We start from the raw sequence: 6000 nt of genomic DNA on the forward strand, positions 1-6000 counted from the left end.
ACATGTGGTCAGACTGCTTTGTGTTTGTGTGGATTGGACCATGCTTTTGTGAGTCCTCAAAAATGACGCACAAGTAAATGTACACGTTTCTAAATCTTAGTTTACGCTTTTGGATCATATTGTATGCATTTGAAACACTTTTGAGTATTGAGACACATTTCTCTTCATGCAGCTATAACACCTTCTAGTTAGTTGTAGTGAATTACATGGCTGACTGAATGGGTAATGTAAGTTACTGGAAAGTAATCTAAAGGAATTATCACAGCTTGCGGGTCTGATTTGGGTAAACCCGTTACACAACCTTTTTCCCTCAGAGTGATGGAGGCAGATGGTCTTCATGGATTTAAGATTTTTCCAGACAGTCCTGAGGACAACCCAAACACTCTTTGAAGGGTAAACTCTGGTCTAAATGCACTGACACAGTCAGCGCTGAAATATTTCAGCAATCTAATGTTGTTCCATTATTTTTCCTCTGCTTTGAAAAGCAGACCACAGCCTCTGTTGGCGTCTGCTGTGACTGCCATGGTCAAAGACGTGATTACATAAGGTACAAAATGTTTTCCTGCAAGAGTCTAAACATAAACAAATATGGAGGAACTCTGACAAAATTCAATTGTGATGCCAAAACAGGCCAGTAAATACGCCAGTCAGTTACAAATAATGTGGTGAATAACATGTGTTCACTTCACGTATAGAAAGTGAGGACAGTGGCTGGAAAATAGTGGCTGCAGCTATAGTTGATTTAAGGACCACATACGTCATTTTTCATATTTAGGCAAAGCATTAAGCGCAGTGTTATTTTTCTTAATCATTGTCTTTATTTTATTTTAAAATTTAATTTCTATCTAGAAAAAACAAACAAACATTCTTTCTGTTTTCAGTTCTACTCGTCATATGGATGTTACCTTTTTTCTTATTTTTTGTTACATATATTAAAATGAACATATGTGGACCAAATGTTCAGGCTTCACAATGGTCTAATATTTACTTTTCTGAATGATCAGTACAGTTCAAAAACGCTCAGTGCTGCCCCTCAGTAAACTTCCAGAAGTCTGCTAATCATAAAACAGAGGACTTTTAAGGAGGGGGGTCTTAAAGAGACAAGAGCTGAAAGGTCTTGTTTAAGAAGGATGATGAGCTAAAAGACTACAAAAATGGATCGTATAAGATAAATATACAAAAGGTCATGCAAAGCTACTGTGGAGTCCCAGAACTGAAACATAAAGAAATTAGTGTAATATGCAAGAAACTGTATACCTCTACTATTTTTACAGAACTCATAGTGTCTTTCCACATTACTTTTATCTACAGAATATATGTGTAAAAATGTGCTTTTACTTCCTTTTTAAGCTTTGCATGCTGACAAAAATCTATACCTTATTATTGGCGGATAAGCAACTTGTGAAACTGATGTAAATCAAAGTGTTTTGGAAGAAAAAAATTGGAAATTGTGTATTTTCTGTATAGAAAATACAGAAAATATAATTCCAAGGTTTCTTGGAATTATCTTAATTTATTATGGAAATATTTCTTAATTAAAGAGAACTTGTACTTCTCTTTGACCATTGTTGTGTAGGTAGGGTTGCCAACTGCCCGTTTTAGCTGGGACATCCTGTATAATGAGCAAAAATGGTTCGTCTCTTATTCTACCTCAGATGTCCTGTATATATTGACCATTACCTGTAATGCCACTTAAATCTGATTTGACTGCAGTTGTATCAGATGATTGTTTCTGCCCAGTCACAACATTCAGTGACGGCCCATTATGCACATTAGATGTGAAGAGTAATACGTGATTTGTAAAAATAAGGTGATGTTTTGTCTGTGTAGCATAATAAACTGGGTGATTGAAGTCCCTATTTACAGTATTTTATTTGAATATTTTTTTTTCTTATTACACTATGCCCAGCTGGCTGTGCACTGCGCTTCTGGTACACCAGAGTGCCCCTTATTTTATAGTTAAAAAGTTGAAAACCCTATGGGCAGCTTATCTTAGTTCTGCTAGTTTCTAGCTTAGACATACTCGCTTAGAAATATAGGCCTGGTTCTATTAATTAATGCTCGCTTTTAGTTTAATATTGTCACTCATTTGCCTAGGAGTGTTAATTGGGAGCTTAAGGGATGATAACTTAGTGATGCTAGGTAGTAACCTAGCAATGCTAGTTACTAGTGCAGGGATGCTAGTTAATAATAGTCACCAACTTAGGGATCCTATTTATCATTCTAGGAATGTTAGTCAGTATTATAAGGATGTGAGGTAATAATAATTACTAGCTTAAACATGCTAGTTGCTGGCCTAGAAATTCTAGTCAGTAGTGTAGGTTGGTTGTTAATAGTAGCTATCTTAGGAATGCTAGTTGCTAGCCTAGGAAGGCAAGTTTGTAGGCTGGGTATGCTAGTTAATGCTAATGCTAGAAACTATTATATTAACTTGTTAACATATTAACTAATTAATGCTAGTTCCCAGCTGAGGATAATGAATCCCTTTCATAGGAACGCTTGTAAATACTCCAGGGATGCTAGTTATTAAGAGCTGCTAGCTTACTGATGATTGTTGCTAGTAAGTTGATGCAAAAGGAGAAATCTTACTTTTTTTCCCAGAGTACCGGAGAAAGTTATAAGCTTTAGTCGGAATACCTGATTAATCTGGATGCCTGAAGTTAGCATCATGTTTTTTAAAGTATGGAAAGAATGATTATACGGCCAATCAGTAAAAGTTATCCCCCAGCTTAATATTAAAATCATCTTTTATCTGAGATAAAAACCTGTAACTTCAAATATTTGTCTTACACCATTTCTTTATTTGAACTGTATTTATTTGGAATGCTTGGAAAGAAAAGGGAAAGTCCCTGAGCCTGTGAAGCAGCTCCTTCAGGCCGGTGCCCACATGGTAGGGAAGGGTCTTGTGGCAGCACCTGGCTCACAGAGAACTCCTACCACAGGATAATAACCAAATCATCTTAACCCACACAGCTAGTGCCAGCTGTTGCACTGGGCACAATTCCAGAAAGGCAAAACAGAGAGGCGGAGAGGAAAAAGAAAGAAAGCACTTGTCTTGCCAACACATCATGGCCCCAGCATGAATTCGAACGTCAATAATTCCACTGCTGGTTTTTCGACTCAGTGTAAAAGTTGGCACTCAGTGTGTGATACCGAGGGGCCACAGGGAGGGCAGTGAAAGAGGAGTGACACAAGGGTGCACTGTTTAGTCTGGCAGGTCTCAGCTGCTTTATGAGCCAACACTCGACCTTTGTGAGCCCACCGCATCCATCTGTTACTGTAGCTACTGTCCAGTCTGGAAGCCCCTCTCACAAATGGATAAAAACAAAAAAATCAATTTATAACTTTCCTTTTGTAGACTCGTAAAATTCCACCTTTCTACCTTCATTAAAACTTTATTATAGTTACAGTCAGTAACATATTCAAACCGGAAAATGTGTCCTTATTGCTGCGCTATTCTGTCAAGTTTTTTTTACTTAATTTACTCTGACCACAGTTGTTATCCAGATATATCCAGTTACGAAATGCATGCTTAAGCTCTACTGCAACTTCCAATGAAAATGAAAATCCAGAGAATGATAATGGAGTTAAGTGCAGCAGTGCTATCAGGAGCCTGTTTGCTTTGTGTAAGATACCAGTAGCACGTTGTTCTGGACTGAGTGGTGTAGCTTGAATACAAGTTCACAGTTACTGATGTGTTACTGAAGATCTTGCCACTCCTGCATCTCACTTTTATTAGGAGGCTGATATAAAAAGTGCTAAAAATGAATGGAGAAAGGTTATTTAAAGAGCATCAGATGAGAATTTATTGTAACTATATTTGGATTGAAATATATTTTTTATTTTTACAACTCATAGAAAATTATTGATTCTTCAGAATTTAATTGAGTTTGAAATATGTAAGCAAAATAAAAAGCAGTGAAAGGGGAGGATTTTTAGAAATATTTGACTTAACTAACGTATATGTGCTCACTCCTTTATATAATATTGGCAAAACATCTACAACAAAGCTAGATATAGTGACTGTAAAGACTATTGACTGTCTGAGCCTGATTGGCAGAGGGTAATTTAATTAACTTTAAGCCATTTAAAACAACTTCAAGTTCTAATTTGACCTGTCCCCATGACCCACAGTCCGTATATCAGCCTGCTGCTTCTTAAAGGACCTAATCAATTCACACAAAACTGATCTATGTTAATAAAATGATCAAAGACCTTTTTATACACGTAAAATACACAAATGCATAAATCCTAATTTAAACAACTATATATTGTAAAAATAACATATTCACAGAATAACAAAGTATTTAGGGAGGTTATACTGAAAACTGTACAAAGGCTTACAAAGAAAACAATGATCCACGCACATTTGAACTTATATGAACAAAAGTATGCTGCTGTTGATAATATGGAAAATAATAATGTTTAATGTTACAGACTGACTCGATATATTTGATATTTCGGCAAATATACTAATAATATAGTATTGTACTAACATAACATGTATCATATGTCATAACATATGTCCACAAGTATGTGGACAGCTAAGCATTTTGCCCATATCCCTTCAACGCCTAGTGTACCATATGTGATACATGAGGTTTTTTGGAGTTTTTGAGCCTTCAACATCATCTGTGTGTTTTTTTGACTCCTGAAAAAATCGAAATATATTACACAATACATTTTTAAGCATTTTTTTTATCCCAGATGTAGCAAATATGAAATGTAATGCAATTATTTTTTTAAGCACATTTGTCAGATGGTTCAGTAAAATCTTCATTTTAAAAATGGCTTTTTAAAATTTCTTAGTTGAGGATTTAAAGAGATATTTGTGTAACAGCTTCTGTTTTTCTGGTTTCAGCCTTTTTAACAGGTGTTGAACCTCCTGCGACTATTTGCTCTGATTTAACAACAGTAAGGTCCAGGGGTATGTCAGATGGTGTTTAAAATTCTTCTTTTTTCTGAAATTGTCTTGAAAATATCTATAATTTTTTAAACTGCTTATCCAGTTTGGGGTCATATCCATGGGGTCTATCCATCTGTCATGGCTAACACACAGGAGGTGGTTTATCTAGGCTCGCATTAACAGGGTGAGTTTAGAATCACCAATTCTTGTCTTTGGACTGTGGGGGGAAGAAAGACAGAAAGACCCCAGCTGGTAGGACCTTCTTTCTATGAGGCTGCAAAAGATCAAATGATGTCCTCAGTAGTGATTGGATACTGTGCAGATGTTACTGGCCTGGAAGTGGTCACACGTGGACGCACAACTGGCAACTGCCCTTCCACGAGCCTGGTCCTCCATGCTTGATGAAAGGGAGTTTTTTGATTGTTGGAGTTTTTCTGTATTATTGTAGGATCATTACCTTAACCTCCTAGGACCTGGTGTCCACATATGTGGACATCACATTTTGGGTTATTTACACCAAAATACTCAATTTTGCTCTACAAGGGCCTGATATCCACTTACGAGGACATTATAGGCTACTGCTACTGTTCAAAATTTTAAACAAATATGCTCATATGTGGCTCTCATGTTTCTTAAAAACAAAAATAAGGTAAAAAAATAAAATAAAATCTGGTAATTCTTTGTTTTTACATTCATCGGGCCCCAATATGTCCAAATATCAAAGAGGAATTAAAAATGCATGCCGTGGAAGAGTTCGGGTCTTAGGAGGTTAAAATATAAAGCACCTTGAGGCAACTGTTTGACAGTTGAATTGCCAAAGATTAAAAAAAAGGATCCTATGATTTTTTTTGCAGTTACAGTTACTATTTACCAGTCAGTTAGTTTGACTGAGACATTTTAAAACCTTCAAATTCCTTTTAAAATGTCCTTATTTGTGTGTGTAGATAGCTGTCTATATAACTGTGCAGGGCTGTTTCTGCATAAACAGAAGAACTGAGAGCAAAACATCCGTCTTTGCACCTCTTTGTTTACACCCTAGATGAAAGCAAATGGGCTGGAGGCTGCTGCGCGCAGACAGGTTGCATTTCATGACA

Source organism: Rhamphochromis sp. 'chilingali' (assembly GCF_963969265.1).
Source record: "Rhamphochromis sp. 'chilingali' genome assembly, chromosome: 22".
NCBI classification, from domain to species: Eukaryota; Metazoa; Chordata; class Actinopteri; order Cichliformes; family Cichlidae; genus Rhamphochromis; species Rhamphochromis sp. 'chilingali'.